Raw genomic sequence first — 13,846 nt, forward strand, 5'->3', positions numbered from 1 at the left:
AGAGGCTCTTTAGTTCTTCACTTTCTGCCATAAGGGTGGAGTCATCTGCATATATGAGGTTATTGATATGTCTCCCAGAAATCTTGATTCCAGCTTGTGCTTCATCCAGCCCAGCTTTTCTCATGATTTACTCTGCATATAAGTTAAATAAGCAGGGTGACAATATACAGCCTTGATGTACTACTCCTTTCCTGATTTGGATCCAGTCTGTTGTTCCATGTCTAGTTCCAACTGTTGCTTTTTGACCTGCATACAGATTTCTCAGGAGGCAGATAAGGTGGTCTGGTTATCTCATCTCTTTCAGAATTTTCCACAGTTTATTATGATCCACACAGTCAAAAGCTTTGGCATAATCAATAAAGCAGAAGTAGATGTTTTCTGGAACTCTCGTTTTTTTAATGGTCCACAAGATGTTGGCAATTTGATGTCTGGTTCCTCTGCCTTTTCTAAATCCAGCTTGAACATCTAGAAAGTCATGTAGTATTGACCCCTAGATTGGAGAATTTTGAGCACTCCTTTTCTAGCATGTGAGGTGAGCACAATTGTGCCATAGCTTGAGCATTCTTTGGCATTAGAATGAAAACAGACCTTTTCCATTCCTGTGGCCACTGCTTGGTTTTCCAAATTTGTTGATATATTGAGTGAAGCACTTAACAGCACTATCATTTAAGATTTGAAATAGCTCAAAATCCATTGCCTTCAGTAGTCTTGTCCATAGTGATGCTTCCTAAGGCCCACTTGACTTCACATTCCAGGATGTATGGCTCTAGGTGAGTGATCACACCATTATGGTTATCTGGGTCATGAAGATCTTTTTGGACCATTCTTCTGTGTATTCTTGCCACCTCTTCTTAATATTTTCTGCTTCTGTTAGGTCCATACCATTTTGGTCCTTTACTGATCCCATCTTTGCATGAAATATTCCCTTGGTATCTCTAATTTTCTTGAAGAAATCTCTAGTCTTTCCCATTCTACTGTTTTCCTCTATTTCTTTGCATTGATCTCTAAGGAAGGCTTTCTTATTTCTCCTTGCTATTCTTTGGATCTCTGCATTCAAATGGGTATATGTTTCCTTTTCTCCTTTGCCTTTTGCTTCTCTTCTTTTCTCAGCTATTTGTAAGGCCTCAGACAACCATTTTGCTTTTTTGCATTTCTTTTCTTGGGGATGGTCATGATCCCTACCTCCTGTTCAATGTCACGAACCTCTGTCCATACTTCTTCAGGCACTCTGTTTATCATATCTAATCCCTTGAATCTATTTGTCACTTCCACTGTATCATGGTAAGTGATTTGATTTAGGTCATACCTCAATGGTCTAGTGGTTTTCCCTACTATCTTCAATTTAAGTCTGAATTTGGCAATAAGGAGTTCATGATCTGAGCCACAGTCAGCTCCTGGTCTTGTTTTTGCTGACTACATAGAGCTTCTCCATCTTTGGCTACAAAGAATATAATCAATCTGATTTCGGTGTTGATAATCTGGCGATGTCTATGTGTAGAGTCATCACTTCTGTTGTTGGAAGAGGGTGTTTGCTCTGATGAGTGCATTCTCTTAGGAAAACTCTGTTAGCTGTGGCCCTGCTTCATTTTGTACTTCAAGGCCAAATTTTCCTGTTACTCCAGGTATCTCTTGACTTCCTACTTTTTCATTCCAGTCCCCTATAATGAAGAGGACATTTTTTGGGTGTTAGTTCTAGAAGGTCTTGTAAGTCTTCATAGAACTGTTCAACTTCAGCTTCTTCAGCATTACTGGTTGGGGCATAGACTTGGGTTTCTGTGATATTGAATGGTTTGCCTTGGAAACAAACATAAATAATTCTGTCATTTTTGAGATTGCACCCACGTGCTTTATTTTTGACTCCTTTGTTGACCATGATGGCTACTCCATTTCTTCTAAGGGATTCTTTCCCACAGTGGTAGATATAATGGTCATCTGAGTTAAATTCACCCATTCCAGTCCATTTTAGTTCGCTGATTCCTAAAATGTCGATGTTCACTCTTGCCATCTCCTGTTTGACCACTTTCAATTTGCCTTGATTTGTGGACCTACCATTCCAGGTTCCTATGCAATATTGCTCTTTACAGCATCGGACTTTACTTCCATCACCAGTCACATCCCCAACTGGGTGTTGTGTTTGCTCTGGTTCTATCTCTTTATTCTTTCTGGAGTTATATCTCCATTCTTTTCCAGTAGCATATTGGGCACCTAACAACCTGGGAAACTCATCTTTCAGTATCTGAACTTTTTGCCTTTTCATACTGTTCATGGGGTTCTCAAGCCAAGAATACTGAAGTGGTTTGCCATTCCCTTCTCCAGTGAACCACATTTTGTCAGAACTTTCCACCATGACCTGCCCATCTTGGGTGGCCCTAAACAGCATGGCTCATAGTTTCATTGAGTTACACAAGGCTGTGGTCCCTGTGATCAGTTTGATTAGTTTTCTGTGATTGTGGTTTTTATTTGGGGAGGCTGACGGATGAGTCATTCATTGTTGTCTCTTTAATATGGCCTGATAGTTTTTCTTTCAAATGAAATATTTATTCCATTTTGCTTTAATATTATTACTGATAATATTTCTGCTTAAAGTTTTATTTTTAAAAATTTATTAGTAAAATCAAAACCTGGAAGTAACCTGAATGCCTATGAATGTGTGAATGGATAGAAAAATTATTACATACACTGTTTTTGTTGTTCAATTGCCAAGATATGTCCCACTCTTTTGTGACCCCACTGAGCCTGTCAGGCTTATCTGTACGTGGGATTTCCCAGTCAAGAATACTGGAATGGGTCACCACTTACTTTTCCAGGGGATTTTCCCAACCCAGGGATCAAACCCATGTCTCCTGCATTGCAGGCAGTTTCTTTACCACTGTCACCAGGTAAACCCATTATATTCACTGCTCAATAATAAAGACATACCTCCAACAGCATGCATGAATCCAAAAATATTCACACTAAATGAAAGCAGTCAGACAAAAAAAGAGTATAGGTTGAATACTTATATAAATTTCTAGAAAATGTTCATTAAATCTATAGTGACAGCTGCTGCTGCTGCTGCTGCTAAGTCGCTTCAGTCGTGTCCAACTCTGTGTGACCCCATAGATGGCAGCCCACAAGGCTTTGTCGTTCCTGGGATTCTCCAGGCAAGAACACTGGAGTGGGTTGCCATTTCCTTCTCCAATGCATGAAAGTGAAAAGTGAAGTTGCTCAGTCCTGTCTGCAGATCAGTGTATATAAGGGAAGGGCTAGGATAAGAGGAATGGATTACACGAGGTAGAGAAAAGTTTGGGGGATGCTGGTGTGTTCATTTTCTTTATAGTAGTACAAACAGGTATAAACACATTTCAAAATATTTAAAAGTATACACTTTCTATGCAGCTTGCATGCATGCTTGCATGCTAAGTTGCTTCAGTTGTGTCTGACTCTTTGCTACCCTATAGACTGTAGCCACAAGGTTCTGCTGTCCATGGGATTCTCCAGATAAGAATCCTGGAGTGGGTTGCCATGTCTTCCTCCAGGGGATCCTCCTGACCCAGGGATCAAACCCATATCTCTCAGGTATCCTGCATTGGCAAGTGGGTTCTTTACCAGTAGCACCACCTGGGAAGCCACTATGCAGCTTATTGTATGGAAATCATAACTTAATACAACCATCAAAAATTTTTAACTGCTAAGTATCAGAATTACATTCTAGATTTTAATACTATGGAAGTATAATTTCAAGTAGCATAGTATTTCTATATGTTTGAAATGAAAAAATTTCTGAGTTTTATTTAGAATATACTTCTTTATCATGACTAACTGGAAAGATTTTGTGCTAAGAATTAATCATAAACTTAATATTCCTTCCCAATCAAGATTCAATCTAAAGCAAACTTTTACAGGAAAACTTCCAAATTCTAAAAAAGAAAAAAAAAGTGTCTATAACTGCAATTTGGGGGCAGAAAAATCATTCAAGTTGAAAATTATCATAATTGTAACCATGCTGTCCAGGTGTATTTTCATTCTAAGGGAGAAGATAATGATCAGCTTGTGAAAGACATTAGTTCCCATCACTTGGTCCACACTTGGAAGAGCTGTCCTACAAGAGGAATAAAAAAATATCCTTTCAACAGCCAACTATCATTCCCATCCTCACCTGACACAAAAAGCTGTGTCATTTATTTTAGAAAGACACAGTTGCTTGATAATATCTGTTACATCCTCATCAGGTAGTTATTAATTGCTTATAGTAGTACTGAGGGGAAAGTCATAGCACCCTGTCAATTATTACACATAAAATACCAAAACAGAGAGGGGTCAGCTGTCACAACTTATGCCCTCCAAAATGTGAAATGAGTATGTGGAATGCCATTTGTTTTGCTCTTCTGAATCATCACCTCCCTTCTTAGAAACATCCTCTGTACGGAGAAGGCAATGGCACCCCACTCCAGTACTCTTGCCTGGGAAATCCCATGGACAGAGGAGCCTGGTAGGCTACAGTCCATGGGGTTGCGAAGAGTCGGACATGACTGAGGGACTTCACTTTCAGTTTTCACTTTTATGCATTGGAGAAGGAAATGGCAACCCACTCCAGTGTTCTTGCCTGGAGAATCCCAGGGTCGGGGGAGCCTGGTGGGCTGCCGTCTATGGGGTCGCACAGAGTCGGACACGACTGAAGCGACTTAGCAGCAGCAGCAGCAATGTGGGTAGAGGTCAAGAAGCGGAATGACAAATGCAGATGATAATAGTGTTCTTACTATTTCTAAGATCCAGCACATTATTTTGACTTTTAAGGTAGCAGTTATCACTTGTTTAGTTGCTAAGTCATGTCCAACTCTTTGGGTTCCCATGGACTGTAGTCCGCCAGGCTCCTCTGTCCATGGAATTATCCAGGCAAGAATACTGGAGTGCATTGCTATTTCCTTCTCCAGGGGATCTTCCCCACCCAGGGGTTGAACCTGTGTCTCCTGCAATGGCAGGCAGATTTTTAACACTAAGGTACCGGGGAAGCCCAGTTATCACTTAACATTTCAGTGATCATTTTTCTATGAGCAGTCTCATAAAGATGTCTCTCTGTGGATTAGTTTATAAATAATACTTTCTAACTCAGTGTCATTGGAAACAAAAAAAAAAAAACTCGATAAATTTTTAATCACTTTTTTCAACTATTAAATCATTGATATCATTTTTCCTTTCCCTTGTATTATATGCATTTCTATTCCCAGGTATATATGTAGATGGCTGGTTGAAGAAAAATCAAGGTCCTAAAATTTTGGTTATTTTAATCTAAAAACATTACCAATTGAGTTACAGTGAGTCTGGGGCCAAACACAGTACAGTAACATTAGAGTCATTGAGCTAAGCCAAACAGTACTTTTCTCAAAATGTTTAAGCATGTTGGGACCATTCTTCACTAACACTAATAATAATTGCAGTTACCTATATAGAACTGACTAGATTGAAAATAAGAGTACTACTGAGTTCAGGAAGAGATGGCAAGAATACACAGAAGAACTGCACAAAAAAGATCTTCACGACCCAGATAATCACAATGGTGTCATCACTCACCTAGAGCCAGACATTCTGGAATGTGAAGTCAAGTGGGCCTTAGGAAGCATCACTAGGAACAAAGCTAGTGGAGGTGATGGAATTACAGTTGAGCTATTTCAAATCCTAAAAATGATGCTGAGAAAGTGCTGCACTCAATATGCCAGCAAATTTGGAAAACTCAGCAGTGGCCACAGGACTGGAAAAGGTCAGTTTTCATTCCAATCCCAAAGAAAGGCAATGCCAAAGAATGCTCAAACTACCACACAATTGCACTCATCTCATAAGCTAGTAAAGTAATGCTCGAAATTCTCCAAGCCAGGCTTCAGCAATATGTGAACCGAGAACTTCCAGATGTTCAAGCTGGTTTTGGAAAAGTCAGAGGAACCAGAGATCAAATTGCCAACATCTGCTGGATCATAGAAAAAGCAAGAGAGTTCCAGAAAAACATCTACTTCTGCTATATTGACTAAGCCAAAGCCTTTGACTATGTAGATCACCACAAACTGTGCAAAATTCTGAAAGAGATGGGAATACCAGACCACCTGACCTGCCTCTTGAGAAATCTGTATGCAGGTCAGGAAGCAAAAGTTAGAACTGGACATGGAACAACAGACTGGTTCCAAATAGGAAAGGAGTATGTCAAGGCTGTATATTGTCACCCTGCTTATTTAACTTATATGCAGAGTACATCATGAGAAATGCTTGGCTGGATGAAGCACAAGCTGGAATCAAGATTGCCGGGAGAAATATCAATAACCTCAGATATGCAGATGATACCACCCTTATGGCAGAAAGTGAAGAGGAACTAAAAAGCCTTTTGATGAACGTGAAAGAGGAGAGTGAAAAAGATGGCTTTAAATCTCAACATTCAGAAAACTAAGATCCGGTCTCTTCACTTCATGGCAAATAGATGGGGAAACAGTGGAAACAGTGGCAGACTCTCTTCTTTTGGGCTCCAAAATCACTGCAGATGGTGACTGAAGCCATGAAATTAAAAGATGCTTGCTCCTTGGAAGAAAAGTTATGACCAACATAGACAGCATATTAAAAATAAGAGACATTACTTTGCCCACAAAGGTCCATCTAGTCAAGGCTATGGTTTTTCCAGTGGTCATGTATGGTTGTGACAGTTGGACTATAAAGAAAGCTGAGCACCAAAGAATTGATGCATTTGAACTGTGGTGTTGGAGAAGACTCTTGAGAGTCCCTTGGACTGCAAGGAGATCAAACCAGTTCATTGTAAAGAAAATCAGTCCTTAATATTCATTCGAAGGACTGATGCTGAAGCTGAAACTTTTGCCACCTGATGTGAAGAACTGACTCATTTGAAAAGACCCTAATTCTGGGATAGATTGAGGGCAGGAGGAGAAGGGGATGACAGAGGATGAGATGGCTGGATGGCATCACTGACTCAATGGACATGGGTTTGAGTAAACTCCAGGAGTTGGTGATGGACAGGGAGGCCTGGCATGCTGCAGTCCGTGGGGTCGAAAAGAGTTGGACACAACTGAGCGACTGAACTGAACTGACTGAGTTCAGGAAGTAAAGGCAGCATGTGGTTTCATTTTTGAGTACGATATCTTTACACTATTTGAGAGAAATTCCATGCAATACGAGATCATCTGTACAGGCTCAGAGAACAAGAAACTTTGGGTACCTAGTGGAGTTAGGCAACAAAACCCACTACAGATCTTCCCTGTGTCCTAGACAGACCTACCATGGAATTCATGCATTCATGACAAGGTCTTACAAATGTCTACAAGTCATGAACTAGTCAGGGATATTTCAAATAAAATCTAGGCACTGCTCTAGTTTGTTCAGAGTTCAGAAAGTCAGTGGGAAACAAAATAACCAAGGTGGATTTTGGGAAGGGATGCTCCATGGAAGGCTGGAATAAGAGAATGAGGCAGGGCTCCTGTGAAGCCTCCTGCTGATGAATAGAAAGACGAGACCTGAGTGAACACGGGCCCTGATCCCAGGGGGAGCACTAATGGATGTACAGTGTGACACTGTAACCCTAACTATCCACCTTCAAAATGACTACATCCGGTCCTCGGGGAATCACTACCCCAGATGGATCTCCTGCGGTATGCCCTCAGAACAAAGGCAACTACACCCAAAAGCTGAGCCTACGTGCGTGTAACTGCCAGCATCAGAGATGGACCAGTTCAGGGTGCAGGGGGGATTTTGAGCAATGCAAGTGATTAAAGGAAAAGGAAAATCAATTACCGTGTGAAGATATAAATATATACATATATATACGAGTGCAACAGATTCCTGGGTAGAGAAGCGTAATTCCTGGGTACAGTAAGCCACCGGTCTACCCCTGTCCCTCCTGCGTTCCCTCTCACAGCTCTGGAGGTCCTCTCCAGCAAGCAAGCACTGTCCAACGCTGCTCCTGGAGGCTGAGAAACACAGTGTGGTACTTACATCAGGCACTATTTATGTGTTATAAGGCATCTGTTGAGGAAGAAGAATAGAACACATTTAAGTTGAATTTTCTGATTATTAAAAATCTAGGCAATGGCATGTGGGTCTCCATTTTGTACTTGTGTGCGTGCTAAGCTGCTTTGGTCATGTCCAACTCTTTGTGACCCTGTGGACTATAGCCCGCCAGGCTCCTCTGTCCATGGGATCCTCCAGGCAAGAAAGTGGGGTGGGTTGCCACGTCCTCCTCTGTCAATGGTGCCCATGTCCTCGAATGTCAGAGGCATTCATGGACAATTAGCGCAACAGCTCTGCAGTGGGGGCACCATGTGTACGGTAGGAACCAACACAATGCGGTAAAGCAATTCTCCTCCAGTTAAAAGCAGTGGAGGGGATTTCCCTGCTGGCTTAGAAGGATGAAAAGGAGCCAAGAGCCGGCAATAGAGAAAGCAGAAGAGCAACAAGGGCAAATGACCTCGATGCTGAGACCATACGGAAGTGCAGCAGCAGCCCTACTGGTATGAGACCATTTCATCCACCAGTGACCATACAGGGAAAATGCACTTACCTAAACCCCAAAACCAGGGTGCCTAACAGGAATCTGGGCAACATGTTAACGTGTGTGGGAACTATGTAAAATATCTCAGAGGGGATCCTGCGGAAAGCTCAGAACTTCTGCCAGTTATATAGGTGAGCAGAGCTCAGATTAACAAGGTCTGAGATGCTGCTGAAAACTAGACACACATGTTACCAGGAGGCAAAGGGGAGATAAACCAAAGCATTTGGTTATGACCATAACAAAGATGCATGTTTGTTATGTTTCATAAGAGGAAATCTAAACACTTCACGTGAATGTTTTAGCTAGGATTCACTCTGTCCATGTGAATTAGGATGTTGAGGGGAAAAACACATGCACCATAACTTTTTTTGTTGAAAAGGGTACACTGAAGTCAAAGCAGTTGTCCAAGGGTTCCTGGTCCTTTGTCATGGCAAACTAATATCTCTATTAGATTGTGCTATGTTATCCACATGATTAATTAACTGTACTTTAATTTTTATTAACATTTCCTAGTTTATTTCTTCTGAAACCTACAATGTGGTGAATTGTATATGTGAAAGAATTCTGAAATCCTAAGGTGTGAAAAGTGTCACTACTGACAAAGAGTTTAATAACAGGATACTATGATTTATGATTTCCTGGCTAATGAATTTAAGATCTGTTTAGTTTTTATTAGGGGCAATAAAAATACTAATAATTTATGAGATTGCAAAATACAGTCAGAAAAATGCAGCTTCATTATTCTGATTCAATACTGCTCCAAATAAAATCAATGTAGCATCTACTATAAAAGAAGAGATTCTAACTGACATTGCTATCATATTTTGTCAAGATTCATCACTATTAATTTGAAAAGATTATATATCTACACAGAGAATTTTTTAAAGACTATCATGTTTACTAGAAAATACTCTTATTTTTAAACACAGCATAATTATAGATAAATTAAGCTGAATAAAATGATTTATTAGGTGTTTTAGCAGAAAATACTCATGTTTCCAGTATTATCCACCTGCTCACTATCTTCAGATAGTCATCAATTTTCAACAACTCTTTTTGGTAACTGAATGAAACTTTAAAATGGAAATCTGAACTCTTGTCACTGTATGACATAGCTTTGTTTTTTATAAACATCACATCAGATGTAGATTTAATTCAAAGAAGAGATGGAAGTAGAAAAGGTCTTGAGTGGGTTGGTTTCACTAAGCATACAAATATTTCACTGAAGACCTAGTAGTGCATACACGCTCTCCACATTAAATTTACGTGACACAGTATAAAAGGTATCATTTTCCCAGTGCAAATTACTTGGTTGACCACTGGTGTTTTTAAATTTTGGCTCGCTTTTCCCATCCCTACATACCAGCTACAAATCATGCCCATAAAAGAAGAGAAAATTTAAAACTTACAAACTTTTCAGGTATAATTCTAATCTTTGTGTTTGGCCTGAGGAAAAAATTAACAGATATGTAATGAGTAAAACTAAAAATAGCAAATCATACCTGACAGCACTGGCTGAAACCGAATAAGCTGACTGCCAGCCTAATTGGTGACAGGACTTCTTCCCAATGAAAGCTTACCTTTTACGTTTTCTTTGAAGATAGAAGGCAGTTCCTAGGATCAGCTCTTACAAGCCACAGGATTAGGCACAGGCTGAAGTGTCCCTAGGGGAGGAAATCACTTCTCAGCCGGCTATCAGTCCTGGGGAACCTATTCTCCACCAGCAGGTCCAAGATTGACTAGGTCGTCAAACTCTATGTAGTCAGTCGTGAGGGGCAGGCTTTACTGAGGCAGAGTTAGGAAGTATATATTGAAATTTAGGAAGGTAATAAAAATAAATTGCAAAATATCATAGGAACTGTTATAATTAAAGTTAATATATTCATATCCAGGCATAATAAGTTTCATAAAATATGCCAATAATTAATATACCACCAAATGCAAACTCCATAAGATTGGAGATTTCTGTCTTTTTTGCTTACTACTTAGATGGAAAGGTAGAGGTCCTCTCAGAAATGCAGAAATAATCACATAAGTTGACTTCAATGACACTGTGAGTACATTTACATACAAATTTCAAGAATAATTCAGAAATACACATATACACCTCTTCAACAGCCAATTCTAATTACTGTGTATTCTATATTTGCAAATTTGTCTACCTGCTAAAATGTATGTAGAACCCCTAAAGCAATACTTGAAGTACTTTCATAGACATGTATAGAGCTCCAAAAAATTTGGATCTGCTTAGTTCCAGCTGAGATCAACCAAGGTGACACTCTGCCATCTTGTTTCAGTTCGCACATGTAAACAAGTAGCTTATTCATGGCTTATCCAGAACCACATATTTTCAAGGTTTTTTGATGATGTGATTTTGTTGATGAGTTTTCTGTTTAAAATGGCCCTATGGTATATTGCTTAAGCATTGTCTAGTGTTCATAAGTGCAAGAAAGCTGTGATGTGCCTTACAGAGAAAATATATGTGTGGGATAAACTTCATTCAGGTATGAATTATAGTGTTCTTAACCATGAGTTCAATGTTAATGAACCAACAATACAATGCATTCTGAAAAAGGAAGCAGAAATTTGCCCATTTGTATGTAGGATGTTCCAAAAAGTGCTAAAATAACATCTATATGTGTGATTAAACTAGGGAAAAACAGATAAATCTGTGAATTTGTGAGCTGATAACTGAATTTAAAGGAAAAAAAAAGCATAGTGGACAGTTTTTGTGAGGCTCAAAGTGAAAGAAAATTATAGTCATGTTACCCAGGAAAATGCTAAGTCCTTCTCCGCTAGCGCTGGCTGTCTCATATTTCAAATGGTGATATGGTAAGGAAAGTGTTAAATACACAGGTAAAACAGGTTCCAATAAGGAGAGTACAGAAGAAATTTTAAAATATCTGCAAGTGATTTACAGAATAGTAGATTTTCAAAGCTGGTAAGACATACAAGGATACTGGCAATTAACCTAGATAACACAAATGGCTTCCATTTGGTTTTAATCCTCTGGTTTTAAATCATTCAAAAATATGCAATGAATTATTTGTAATAAATGCATATTAAATAAGGTATCTGCAAACAGAAGTACACATAAAACAAGGTTATATATTGTTTAATTGATAAAAATTGTGTGAACAGAGGCTCACAGGAACTTAATCCTCTATTTCCCATGCCAGTTTATTCAACGTTCATGACAATTTTATAGAACTTAACTACCATTAATAAATAGAACTGTGTGTCCATATAGATATATACAGGGCTTCCTAGGTGGCTCAGTGGTAAAGAACATGCCTACCAATGCAGGAGATACAGGAGATATGGGTTCGATCCCTGGATCTGGAAGATCCCCTGGAGTAGGAAATGGCAACGCACTCCAGTATTCCTGTCTGGAAAAGTCTATGGACAGAGAAGCCTGGCGGACTACAATCCATAAGATCACAAATAATCAGAAACAGCTGTATACACACACATACACATATATACAACTGATACTGTATGTTATAGTATACACATTCTGTGTGTGTGTGTGTGTGTGTGTGTGTGTGTGTGTGTTCTCCCCTAGTGGCACAGACAGTAAAGAATTAGCCTGCAACGTGGGAAATCTGGGTTCGATCCCTGGGTTAGGAAGATCCCCTGGAGGAGGGCAAAGCATCCCACTCCAATATTCTTGCCTGAAGAATCCCCTGACAGCCTAGTGGGCTACAGTCCATGGGGTTGCAAAGAGTCAGACACGACCAAGCAATTAAGCACAGCGCACACACACACACACAAACATACACACACACATACATACACACACATACACACACAAAAAAACACACACATACACACACATATACACATACACAGGCATAAACACACACATACACACACACAAACATACACACACACAGACATAAACACACACAGACATACACACACACAGACATATGCACACACATACACACACAGATATAAACACACACACATACACGCAGAGACATATACACACACACATACACACACAGACATAAACACACACACATACACATACATAAACACACACACATACACACACAGACACACACACATACACACACAGACACAAACGCACACATACACACACACAGACATAAACACACACATACACACACATACACACACATACACAGACATAAACACACATACATACACATACACGCATATAAACACACATACACAAACACATGCACACACACACAAAGACATACACACACATACACACCCATGAATACACACACACACACACACACATACACATAAACACACACATACACATAAACACACATACACACACATAAACGCACACACATGCACACACATGAACACATACATATACACACATGAATATACACACACACATACACACATAAACACACACACACAAACACACATAAATACACATAAACACACACAAACACATACACGACCATACGCACACATGAACATACACACATATACACACATAAACGCACACATGAACATACACACATACACACATGAACATACACACATACACACACAAATACACACATAGACACACACACATACACACACACACACACACACATGGGGCTTCCCTTGTAGCTCAGTCGGTAATGAGTCTGCCTGCAATGCAGGAGACCCAGGTTCAATCCCTGGTTAGGGAAGATCCCCTGGAGAACAAAATGGCAACCCACTCCAGTATTCTTGCCTGGAGAATTCCAGGGACAGAGGAGCCTGGCGGGCTACAGTCCATGGAATTATAAGAGTCAGACATTAATTAACAACTAAACCACCATATATATACATGTAAGTGTGTACACACACCCACACATACATACACACAGACAAACGTTTTGTGTGTGTGTGTGAGAGAGAGACAAATAGGCTCAGGCCAGTAGAACTGGATATTTAAACCACATAAATGATGTTATGATAACTTAATATGTGAAAGAAAAAGAAACTCATCTGTGCATATTTCTTTCTTTGACGTTGGCAATCGGTGGTGAATTCCCAGATATCAGAATCAATCCCCCTTTTTTGTGCTCCTTGAATTCAGGGCTAAACAGGACATGCTTGCTCCTTGAAATGTGTTTGATAAAGCTAGTCAGAGAAATGTTACAAAGTCGACATTACTTGCTACAGGTTCTGCCTTAATCTGTAAAAAGTAATACTTTTGGTGCTGCTATAGATCTTTTTTAATACCCCTTGCACTAGGCACTCAACATGATGTAGAAATTCTATCTGCAATGTGGAAATAAACAAAGATTATCAAATGAGGACAATCAGAGACTATTTCCAGAGCTGGCTATAACAAGGGAGTCA

The sequence above is a fragment of the Cervus canadensis genome, chromosome 19, assembly GCF_019320065.1.
Source record: "Cervus canadensis isolate Bull #8, Minnesota chromosome 19, ASM1932006v1, whole genome shotgun sequence".
NCBI lineage: Eukaryota > Metazoa > Chordata > Mammalia > Artiodactyla > Cervidae > Cervus > Cervus canadensis.